General features: G+C 41.8%; 1 protein-coding gene across 1 annotated transcript in view; it reads right to left on the reverse strand.

The window, feature by feature from the left end:
• Nucleotides 1–12,963, reverse strand: part of CDH13 (cadherin 13) — a 2,285,705-nt gene that overhangs the window by 269,098 nt on the left and 2,003,644 nt on the right. The gene's annotated exons all lie outside the window — the stretch shown is intronic.

The following is a 12,963-nucleotide window of genomic DNA, read 5'->3' on the forward strand; positions in this document are numbered from 1 at the left end:
TGATTAAACCTCAGTGCCTAGTCAGACCTGCAGCCCTCTCGGCACCTTGAGACCCTCACGGGTGAGTTATCAAGCTTAACAAGTACTGGTCGATTGATTTTTGTATATGTAACTGTGCCACATATGGCAAAAGGTATGTCCTGTGTCACCAGTACATATGACACAGGCTCTCAGTAACCAATAAACATATATTCTATTCATTCACACACAAGTTCACATACATCTCCACAGACCATGCACTCACTGACGCACATGGCAGCCCTATCATAGTACCCCCAGTCACCGTATTTTGTTCAAACCATAGTATCAAGCTCTATGGACATTAAGTTTAAAATCAATGAAGCTGGGTGAGGGGATGTCGGATAACAATGCACAAGTTACTTGGCCATCAGTGGCTCACCACGATTTTCACTGATCTGAAGTAGCTCTCATTATAGAAGAGGTTGGAGATGGAGACACATAGTCTGGAGGGAATGTAAAAAGTGTAGCTGGCACCTAACCCAGATGTGTATTGGAGACAGGCTATAAGGCACAAATGAGCTAAGAGCTGAAAAATGCCAACTTTCTCAAAGTGCTACGCAAAAAAATGATGGATGGAACAATGAATAAATCATGCATTCACCTCCAGTCAAGAGATCCAAGTTAAATCCATTGTTCTTTTCCTCACGATGCCACCCCAGTTCAGACCCAGTCATATGCAAATCAGTCTTGACCCTGTTCCTCCTTGGAACAGTTCAGCCCAAATTGTCAGTTAAGGCTTGACTGTTCCCAGGGTCACTTGTTGGACAGTCGACAGAGCAAGGGAAGAACTTTCCAGAATCAGATGTGGGGGCAGTATAGGAAATCCCCCCACACAAAGGCTGACACTAGGTATAAATAATGGACCTCCAGAGCCACTCATCAGAACACTCCTGGACCTGTGGACATTACATAAGAAGGACTGCCCTGCTTCAAGTGGACTGCTCTACTGCTGAGGACTGCCTTACTGTATGAGATGAAAGACTGGACATGCTTATCTTCATCCCAGGTTCATTTGAGTGACTCCAAGAGTCAGTTGGCTAACCTCCTGTGTGATTGAAAGGGACTCTTCAAGCTCAAGTGGACTCCCTATATGTCTCCAGCTGATCTGTGGCAATGGGCCTGCAACCAGACCTCCCTGAGCCCTGCTGGCCTCTGCTGAATTGAGTTCCTGATTCACAAAAGGAGCTGCGAAGTCCTGGACCCTAGGCTGATATCAGCTTGAGCACCTCCAAAGAATATAAGGTGAAATTCTGAAGTTTGGGCTCATTTAGACCATGAACAGTCTCTTTTGTACTAAGACTCTGCCGCCCGCGACGATAGCCAATGTGTAGCTCCAGTGAGACCTGCTCTTCCTGCAACCGCGACTGCCAACAACAACCGGCAACACAAGATCTGCACTCCAAGTTACAGCAGTGACAGCTCAAGGAGTCTGACAATGTAAAGCTCCAGCAACAAATGTCTGCGGCGCCTGACTAGGGCTTTGTGCTACAGTGACAACAGCCTGAGACGCCTGTCCCGCTAGTCGCACCACAGCGATGACCTTCTGCAACACTCAACCTCCTCCTCTCGCCTCCTCCACCACAAGTGGAACTCTTTGCATTGGACTTAGAGAAAGTAACATTTTCAGCTGGACCAACCTAGTCCCTGTGTCCAACCCTTGCTCCATACCAGTCGGCCTGAACATGTGACCTTACCCTGATCTAGTATCACATGATGGCCACAAGAGATGCTTTTGCTTTTAGGAGCTATTTTCACCAAAAATCTTTTTTGCATATCATTATTTCAATGATTGGATTTTTGACTCTCTGGTATTGTTTTCTTTGTTAAAATGTACTCTATTTTGCAAAATTGGATTGGGATTGTTCTTGTGTTGTGTTTTCAGTGTAGTACTATTTGTGTGCTATATGGATACATTACGCATTGCCTCTTGGTTAAGCCTGACTGCTTTTGTGGCAAGGTACCAGGGGGTTAAGAACAGGATAATTCAATTACAGTTTTGGTTCATCCTGATAAGGATTGTGGTTTGTGGTTGTTGCCTGAGTAAGGCTTTTACGTTCCCCAACCATTAACCCAATTTCTTACAATGAACATTTCATAGAGGACAATAATGATTTTGGGATCGGTTCTCTTACCTGCAGGTCCTTGAAACATGCATTGCTTGTGTGTTTGTCCTCTCCAGTAGAAGAGGCAGTGACATAATTCATCTCACTCTGCACTTGCACCTGTGCTATATTTTCTGTTCACTGCTTGTTCTAAGAGAAATATATTCTCAGGTATTATTAAGTTTTAACACACTGCTTCTTTCTTTCTCCAGATACCCAGTGGCGGCTCCTCCTCAAAGGCAGAGGAGCATCACCCCTAAGTTTTTTTTTCAGCACTGTAAGAAAAAATAAAAAGATAATACCTCAGTTATTATCATTTTATTTTTTCCTTTTTAGTGCACACAAGGTAAGCTTTGCTGGGCGGGCGGGCTGACAGAGCAGTGCTCAATGACTGGCCGGCCCTCTCTGGTTGACCAGAACAGTCATGCGCACTTTCCCTTGTCCCCACTCGGGCTGCATTCCAGCCTGGGTGGAGAATATGCCCAAGCCCCATGCCCCATCTGAGCACTGAGCCACGGCGCTCAGACCAATCACAACGCAGCATTGCAGCATTGTGATTGGCTCAGAGGAGAGTGGGTGCTTCCAGACTGCTTCCTGTTCCTGCCGGCGGAAGTGGGAGAGACCCGACCAGCAGGTAGGTTTAATTATTTTTTTTTATTTACAACACCCCTCTCCCACACCAATTCCCCCACGCTGCCACGCCTCCACCCCGATCTGTGCCAGCCACAGCAGCAGATACCACTGAATGGTTCACCTACCACCATCAACAAAATTCATCTTTGTTGACTTACATACATTTTAAGATGTTACTTAAAGTACTAATTGGCATTTTATAATCTGTGCTGAAACCATCTATGTCTCAAATGAGGACATTTAGGAGGATGTCTAATTCATGTTTTGTATGATAGATAGTCTCTTCTGTGTGTAAATGGCGGCCAAAATCTGTCAGAAAAAAATGAATCTCCCTTTTGATACAGTGTGCCTTTTTGAACTGCTCATGGCGACCACAATCAAATGAGTCTGCGGTGTGAGGATAATTTCTTGTATAAAGCAAAAATGCCCAGCTGGAACACTAATCTGGTTGAATTTCATCCATGTCCTAATCTGGTGGATAATATCACTTTCCTTGGTGAGGTTCAGAAAGGGTACATGAAGTAATTCTCATACTTTGCACATACTCTTTACTTAGTTTCTAGTGCACCATGTCCTGATCTATTTGTGTGGGACCCACCACAATGTGAAAAATCACCTGGTCCATGGTGGGTTTCCAAACAGATATCTCGCAGGGAAATGTAAACCACTTCAATATGTTTGCTTTAGTTGGGTACTTTTTGAGCTTTGCGTATTCTAATCCTGCCTCTTTCAGGTACCTTATAACACAGGCTGCAATAGTTTATTGTACGTGACACCTCACGTCAGTTTCACAGTTCCCCCAAGACATTTTCTACTCAATCCAGGCTTCTGAGGGAGGACATTTTACAAAAGAGCATAACCGCTTTAAAGTGAAATTCTCTAAACCGAATATTTGGAAATTAGGTGGTATTGCACTTAAGTATAACATTTTGGCAGTCTTATTAGAGAGTAAGTCTATTAAAGTTAGAACACATGTACATATATACGTGGAATTTGCACAAGAAACAACCGTGAAAGCCTTAACTGAGCAACTGTAGCTTCATTTCCAGACAGTCTTGCTTCTTGGAAACAACTCTTTCTTGCACTGTGGAAGGAAGAATTGTACCAATAACAATCACCTGTTTCTGTAGCACTTCGTGCTACTGTTCTGCTATTTGAAAGCACTCTAAATGATAGATGTGACTATTACTCAATTCATTATAATCATCTGACCGACAATGGCAGGATGGAAAGCTGAGTCAGCACTACTGGGGTTTTTAAACTGGAGACCTTAAGATCACTGCATTTGTCAGCAAAGAGTGTTGAACTCGCTCTGACTTACAGCCACTTACTAATATCTGTGTGAGAAGAACTGACGTTCTGTTGTATAAAGAGCTTTAATATAACTTTTTTTCCGGTTGCACGTTTACTATTTTTGTCTAATCGAATTTGGATATGGCGAATCCTTAAGTTGAAATTAAATATGAGACCGTATTAAAATTGTCTGCTCTCAGCCTTATCACACACTCACCCAATATATGATCTGAGCACGCCTACATTCCCTGTGATAGAAATAGTTATGATCAAGTTTGGGAGGAGTGGAAAAAGTACCTTAATAAAAGTGTTAGCAATGAACCTATAAGGAGAGAGATTTGTCCCGTGGATATGAGTTTTCAAAAATATGAGCGAAATGCCATCAAGAGAAAGCAGAATGATATATAATCATGTAGTACTCCAGCGGATCCCTCCCAAGGTTCAGCCCTCTAGTTCTCGAGCTTTTTAACATCTTTGATAAATGGATGCATTCCTATTGCAGAGACACCGAATTGAAAAACTCATCAGCCATTGGCTATCACAATTATGACTCAAAAGCAATTTTAATTTGGAACAATATTTCTTCCATGCCCTTTGTTTAACATATTATATTCAAAACACTAGACATTGTTCTTTCTCTGCAAAGATTCACACTTGGAAATTCGAAATCAACTCAACTGCCCCCACTTTAATACCTTACACAGTGGTATGAGCCAGGCCTGAGGGACCAATTACTGGGTCTCCAGCTGAAGGAAACTTCGTTAGTTTTGGGTAAATTGACCTGTAAGCCATTCATCCTATTTATGTGTCAAAATCATCCATTTATCTTTGCAAGGAGAGCAGTGCTGTCCCTATTCAGAAGATCGAAAATGTATAATCCAGAGGCAATCGAGGAATTACCGATATTGGACTTTTGATGTGCTAGGGAAAATCTCAAGTGTACAGGTTAAAGAGGCAAGGCTCTTAAATAAAGAATAGAAATGTGCAATCATTTCCTGAACTAAAGGCATCCAAATCATTGGGATTACCTAAAATTGAATTGCATAATTTTTTGCCCATTCGATTTTATTAGAGAATCAACCAACCTTATGCAAATGCAAAAAGATCAACCTGGACAACCTGCTAGGTCACCTCCTTTCTGCGTGAGGCAATAAATAACTCCCACCATGTTTGAGTCTCAATGGTATCTATCCTGATCATTGAGGTGTATCTTGAGACTCTTATTAAGCATATGAGTCATGGTGGCCAGCAGAGGTCCAGGAAAACATAGTCCAGGACAGATGTTCAAGAAATCATGTGGCTATGTAAATGTTTTTGTTTATATTCATTCAATGTGTTTCGAACCAGTTTAAGAGCCAAAGGGTGCCCAGGGGTTACTAAGCCTCAAATGATGTTATGCCACATGCCTTTACCATGTATATAAGGCATGTATTATATATATATATATATATATATATATATATATATATATATATATATATATATATATATATATATATATATTCACTGAAAAAAACATAGGTTTCACACCAGTTATAGTTAGGAATTAGCATTTAAAAAAACCTATTAAATTCACACAAAAAAAACGTAGGTTTCACACCAGTTATAGTTAGCTGGATATTTTACTCGCATGAAACCATTGAAATTCACATGTTATAGTTAGTTGGACTCACTATAACTTGCGCGTGCAATGCACTGCTGATGACGTCACATATTACATCACTCATGACATGGTCAGTGACATCACTCATGACATCACTGATGACACCATACAGTGAATGTGTGTCTTTTTAAAAAATAAACATGTGTTATATATGTATATGTAAAAGTTGATGGCAGAATACATGTTTAAATAAGTGTTTACATGGATGCTTTTAAAAAAAAATTGATTGGTTAACTGGTTTATTGAGTGTTTCTTAGTGAATACATATATTAGAGAGTAATGTTTAAATATTTAAATATATGTGTTAGTGTTTCACTTTGTGTATAAGTGGCTGCATGGGTTGGTGAGTAGCTACATGTGTAGGTATATGGGTTATTAGATGTTTTTCTTAGTATCAGTATGAGTGTTTATATGGTTTGGTGGGGGTATTACTTAGCACATAGATGCATGAATGACTGACTCTCTCTTTGTATGTGTTTTGAAGACAGTATATGTGCAGGACTGTATGGCTGGATGAGTGTGTATATGTGTATGTTAGTGAGTGAATGACTGTCTCACTACTGTCTTTAATAGTAACTACATATGTTTTAATGTAGTATATGTGAATATTGATGTATATAAGTGAGTATATGTGAGACTAAGGGATTGTAAGAGTTCCTGTTTAAATAAGTATGTGTTTCTATAAGTGATTGTTTAAGAGAGTAAGTATGTGTAAGGTTCCTTAGAAGTAAGGTGGTATTGTGTGTATAGCTGTATATGCATATAAATGGATGTTCAATAGTTTATTTGCATGTGTGAGTATGAGTGAGAGTATCTTTTAGATGACTGTCGGTGTGTAACAGGATATATATGTGTATCATTATATTTGATGAGTGAGTATACGTATGAGTGATTATATAGAACTGTTGGTGAATGAGTGGATGTGTATATAGATGGTGGAATTATTGAATTGTTTGTTGTAACTGGTATGGGTATCTCCATTTTTTTGAAAATTTTAGTTTCTATTTTTAAATATGTGTTTTAAGGGTTACATTACAGTGAAAGGAGGTCTGTCACTGTATCACATGGATGGTGTCATCTGTGATGTCATGAGTGATGTCAGTGACCATGTCATGAGTGATGTAATATGTGACGTCATCATCAGTGCATTGCACGCGCAAGTTATAGTGAGTCCAACTAACTATAACGTGTGAATTTCAATGGTTTCATGCGAGTAAAATTTCCAGCTAACTATAACTGGTGTGAAACCTACGTTTTTTTTAGTGAATTTAATAGGTTTTTTAAATGCTAATTCCTAACTATAACTGGTGTGAAACCTATGTTTTTTTTCAGTGAATTTCATAGGTTTTTTAATAGCAAATCTCTATAGGTATGAAATGTAATATTTTTTATTACGAATTTTATATTGTATAATTATGTAATAATTTTTATTTTATTTTTTATTTTATTTTTTTGCCCCGGTGCGCTCCCGGGGCGTGTACCGATGTGCTCACCGGTAAGCGCAGTGCTATTGCACGCCCCGGGGCGCGTACCGGTGAGCTTCCCATTAGCGCTATTGCCGCGAACGAAAGCAACATCGTGACGTATCGCGTAGCCGCGTGATGCGTCATATGACACACAGCGTAAGCGCACCCGGAAGCACACAAGCGCATACGATCGCGAAACGTCCTGACGCGCTTACGCTACGCGCCCCGGGGCGCGTAGCGTAAGCGCGGCGGGTCATGTGACCTGAAAATAACACTTTTCATTCGTTCACAACACTTTTGGTTTCCAAATGATGAAAGCCCTGCTCATGTGACTTGAAAATAACACTTTTCATTGGCTCACAACACTTTTGGTTTCCAAATGATCAAAGGCCCACCTTTTTTCCTCATTCTCACTTTGTTATTTGAGTGAGGAAGACCTAATTTTTCCTTACAAAGATGGCTACAGTCATATCAGCAGCTGGAGCATCTGCCCCACCACCACCACCATCAAAAAGACCACCAGAAGATCACATTGGTGGTCCAGAAGAAGAAGAGGAGGATGATGAAGAGGAGGGACAGACAAGGCATTTCCTGCCTGAAGTTATTCAGCCCTACAAACCAAAAGAGCACTTCGTATGGCAGTTCTACAAAATCCCAAGGGGTTTCAAAAAAGTAAACGCTGCGAAGGTAACTTGTCTGATTTGTGATGCAGAGCTGTCCAGGGGGAACCCTAACAAAAAATATTCCTTCGGGAATCATACCATGATTCGACACATGATCCGTTGGCACCCAATCAACTATTCTGCTGCAGAGGTAAGGGACCTCTGCAGAGGTAAGGGACCTCTGCAGTAGACCCTCTTACTAGACTAGAGGGTCTAGTAAGATCAACATCTAGACCCTCAACATCGAAAGAACCAACTCCATCGGGTTCAGAGGCAACAGAGACAATGCCTATCATACAACCAAAATTTAACAATTTTAAAATCATGTGCAAATATTGTGGAAAGTTAATTTGATATGGTGAGCAAAGTATAAAACTTATCATCTGTGCTGGGGATAACCATAAGATCTCGAAAAATCCCTAATTTTTTCTCGTTTTTTTTTTTGCTCCAGTTGAGCCATTTACAATTCCCAGTTTTTTTGTTTCTCCCCATAAAAAATACAAAAAAAATATAAAACTGTTCAGAAAACCCCAAAAAAGTAAAAAATGTTCAAAAAAACAATAAAAAAATATAAAACAACAAAAAGAAGAAAAAACAGTTCTTTTTAGAACTACCTCCAATTTTTAAAAAAAGACTACATTTTTTATAAACTCTGTCATTCTTTTTTCCCCATGGTACGCTCCCCGGTATGCTCCCCGGTGCGCGTACAGGGTGCACCCCCGCGCAAATCGAAAAAAAAAGTAATATTTTTTTGCCCCACGGGGCCCTTTTATGGCCCCCACATCAATCCTAGGGGGTCAGGGAGGGTCTACCCTGCCCCCTTTTGGTCATTTCCCCCTTTGTTTTTGCCACCTCTTGTGTCTCGATCCTACTGAGACACAAGATGGCGGCCGCTCCGGACTGTTTGGAATGTTTACAGACACCCGAGAGCCAATCAGCTTTCCGCGCGCGAACTCGCGTTGCGCGCTGGTACGCTCCCCGGTGCGCGGACGGGGGTGCGCTTAAAGATATATATATTTTTTGGAAACTAAATTACTCAAAATCCACTGGAGCACATTTCTTGAGACCTAGCAAAGGCACATCGGGCTACCAGTCCCTACAATTTTGCCAAGTTTGGTGGAAATCCATTCAGCCGTTCGGGCTAAAAGTGAGGTCGACCGCCCTATGGAAATTAACATGGGGAAAACACGTTTTGGGACCCCCCTTTTATCTCGGCCCCTGCTTCACGAATCCCCTCCAAACTTTCAGGGAAGGACCGGAGCGCCACGAGGCAAATTTGAGGAAATTTTCAGGCAGATTCCTCAACCGGTGCCCAAGTTATTCCCAAATGAATTTTGAGATTTTGCATTGAAAACAATCCTAACTATAACTACCTACTGGCGACCGCCAGTAGGTAATATATATATATATATATATATATATATATATATATATATATATATATATATATATATATATATATATATATATATATATATATATATATATATATATATATATATATATATATCTGGCAAATTAAAACGCCTCAGCCAAGCAAGTCAGGGCCCATCTTCGGTGTGCCAGACACCTTTTTAAATCCACAAAACACATGCTACTCCTTGCAACATGAAACAGGCCACTCCAGCATGCTGTAGCATTATTCCATATTTTTATTGGAGACAGAAGCAGCATGATGCGTTTCACCTCCCACGAGGCTTAATCGTATGCACACTTTTCTCCTGATGGGTTTGTTAGCTTTTTAAAATGTAACTAAAAACATTGAAGAAGGACTGGTGTCCACAATTTCAATTAAAGCCGCAGTGGGTGTTTTAACATAAATGCACTTAGCTTTCTCTTTCATGCAGTCACAGTAAGTACATTTTTATTATTTATATAAGGAAAATCCTTTGAAAATCAAGTATTTTCATTATAGTCGTGTCCCATCACTGCACAGTTTCCCAATTGTCTCACATTGTAGTACTCAGACCACAAAGCCCAGAATCCTCCATCACTGCGTTTTTTCACCTACTTGGTACTTCAATGTTGTTTTTGGCAAAATTCAAACCTTGTTGTCACCGCAGCCCTCGCACATAGCGTAGCCTTTACCTCAAATTCAGACAGGAACAGACTTCTGAATCAAAATGGAAACTCTATTTATGTAAATGTAAATGTACAGGAATTTATATAGCGCAAATCACCAAGCGGTTTCTAAGCGCTTGCTTAGGGAACCCGTCCTGGTATTCCCCTGTGAGATAACCCCGGCAGGGTATCCACAAGGTGAAAGCCAGGCATCCCGCCGTGAGGGGCCATTGTGGAGATTAAGCAAGCTATTGCCCAGAGTCGCAGAGTGTGAACCCGTGAATCGAGTAGGCACCGGAGCGAGAATTGTCGAGTCCATGGACATTTTAAGTCTCAAGACTGCGCCGAGCCGGGAATTGAACCCTGGTCCCAGGCTGACCTCTGCTTCAAGGTCTGCCTCCTCTAACCAGTGAGCCACACTTCTCCACCAACTCTTGTCTTCCTCTCTATGACAGACTCAATTCCATAGAGAAAAGACTCTCGCATCTTGAACATCTTTTGCTATCTAATACTGTGCGGGAAGAAGGGGGCAATGGGAACCCAGAGAGGCCGGATAGGCTAACAAATGTAGCTTGTAACTCTTATGTTCCTAGTATTGTACCTCAACTGCCCTCTTCCAATCTACCTCTTAACTTACCTTTACCGCTAACTAGTGATAATGCTGCGACAAATGCTATAACAACGTGCAGAAGGGTGGTTAATGGTGGGAGTGGAGGAATTGAGAATACGAACCCAGCGATACTGCCTGAGGAGAGTGGTTTGATGCATGATTCAGAGAGAAAGGCTGGACCGCATGCTCTTCTAAGGGGTGCTGTGATAATAGACACACCAAAGATAGTACTACCGTGTATAGATCTCCCCCCTGAGTCAACACCGTAGGTTGTGGTACTAGCAAGGGTTCCTGCATTAAACCAAGGCAAAGATGAGTCATATACTGATCTTAAAAATAAATCTATCCACTGGTTGAATAACAACAGGCCACTCCCCATACAGGTATCCTGCGAAATTCTCTTTGCCCGAAGGGTAAACTGGGTGGGGCAACGAAATATATATAAATATTGAGGGTGAATGTATCGTGATCAATTTCAGAAATAGGCAGGCTGTTAAGCATATATGTAATTGGTATTCAGCACAGCCAACAACACTAATACAGTCCCTTCCCCTAACCTATTTTTACCCTGCCACTCATATTAATCACATTTTCAATCAAAAGAGAAGAGGCCAGTTCTGGGCTAACTGGGATAGCCGGGGACCTAGAGTCCAGACAAGCAATGAAAATTGGGGTGAAGACATCAATAATATCCCCCTATCAATTCCATTTCCTGTGAGTTATAGATTCAGTGTACTGGACCAGGTAGATTGACAGTTGAGGAGTAGCCATCATTCAGCCCCCTTTGATAATAAGTTGGGACTGCTATAAGTTGGCAAGGAAATTGTGGCCTACGAACAGACGTTCTCCCCAAATAGTTTCCAAGGGTGTGAGATCTCCACGAAGGGAGCTATTGATGAGGACAGGGGAGATATGGGGGGGTGGGGGGGTGGGGGTAGTAGGGATGTTGGTGTGCCGTCCGGCACTGCGTCACCACCAACACAGGATTGTGTAGTTAGAGTTGCACCTCCTTTAGCAGCTAGGGGGGGTTTAGACTTAGACATAGAATTGGAGGAAGGGGTGGCAAAGCACAATTGGGTAGGATTACATACTGATGGCTTGCCAGCTAAGAATGAGAGACACACTATGGTGTACCAGAACACTCGAGTGGATAACGCTAACATTAAAAGTCTTTGTTTGAATCTGGCTGGTATCAAAAATAAATTATCTTGTCCAGATTGGGGTTCTTTTGAAAACTCTGATGTTTGCCTGTTTCAGGAGACGTGGGCTCGGGAGGAATGCCAGAGAATAGGCTTTGCCACCTATAACATATTGGCCACCATGAAGGGTAGGGGAAGACCTTCGGGTGGCTTACAAATTTGGGTGGGTACCCACCTTGGTGCTAGAGATGAGCAGATTCCAACAGAATCTGAGGTTGTACAATGTGTTCTCCTAACTATGCCTGCAAAAACACAAATGGCCTTACTTAACGTCTATTCCAGGCCGGTACAGAATGGGCAGGAATCCGGGATGATTGAATTCTTGAATCAGTTTATACAGACTCTTGACCCAGCAGTTGTTCTGATAGCAAGGGGCGACTTTAATTGTCAGTTTGGGCCCCTAACAACTCCAAACCTTGATGGACCTGCTGGTGAGGACCAGTATTGGCATATACCTGATCCCCAGATCCCAACTGTTAGAGCCTGGACGCCGCTGGTCTTGCAAATAAACTCGCTCACCTTGGCATCCTCACTTAGGGCATGGAATGGGAGGACTAAATCGGATAGAACAGGCTTGCCCACCTTCAATAGAGAAGGGCAACATTTGCTGTTGGATTATATTATGGTTGAAACCAGAACATGGGATAGGGTTTTGGACTTCCAGATCCACCGAAGACAAGACAGCGATCATAACGCTCTTAAACCGGGGAGTTTGGGTCTGTCTAACCCCGCACCAGCGCTCAATCCAGTTCAAGCTGTATTGTCTCTAGCAAACAACAGGCGAGTGAAGTGGTGCCACATTCAGGGATCTCCAATTAAATTGGCAAATATCTATCAACAGGTCCTATCGCACCTAATAAAAATGGGTGAGGCTGGTGTAATGGATACACAAGCGGGTATTGCGGACAGGCCCTTAAAAATCCATAAACAGCTGACATCTAAATTGCTTGATGAGTTTAACCCGATAGGAAGTCAAAGGGCAAAAATCCTCCCAGTTCACCCTTGGTACAATGCAAATTGTCGTAAGGCTAAATCAGACCTGCTAATTGCAGTAAAGGCTAAGGATAGGCTAAGAATCAACCTGTGCAGGACTGAGTTCAAGCAGATTTTCCATCTAGAAAAGAAACATTGGGAAGCAGACAAGTGGGAAGATCTTAGGATTGCCCTTTGTGAAAAAGACCTGAAAACTTTCTGGGCAATAGTCAGCTCTGGGGGTAGGGAAGGCAGACCCGCTGTAGAACCCAACATAGCCC

The sequence above is a fragment of the Lissotriton vulgaris genome, chromosome 12 (genome assembly GCF_964263255.1).
Source record: "Lissotriton vulgaris chromosome 12, aLisVul1.2, whole genome shotgun sequence".
Taxonomy (NCBI): Eukaryota; Metazoa; Chordata; class Amphibia; order Caudata; family Salamandridae; genus Lissotriton; species Lissotriton vulgaris.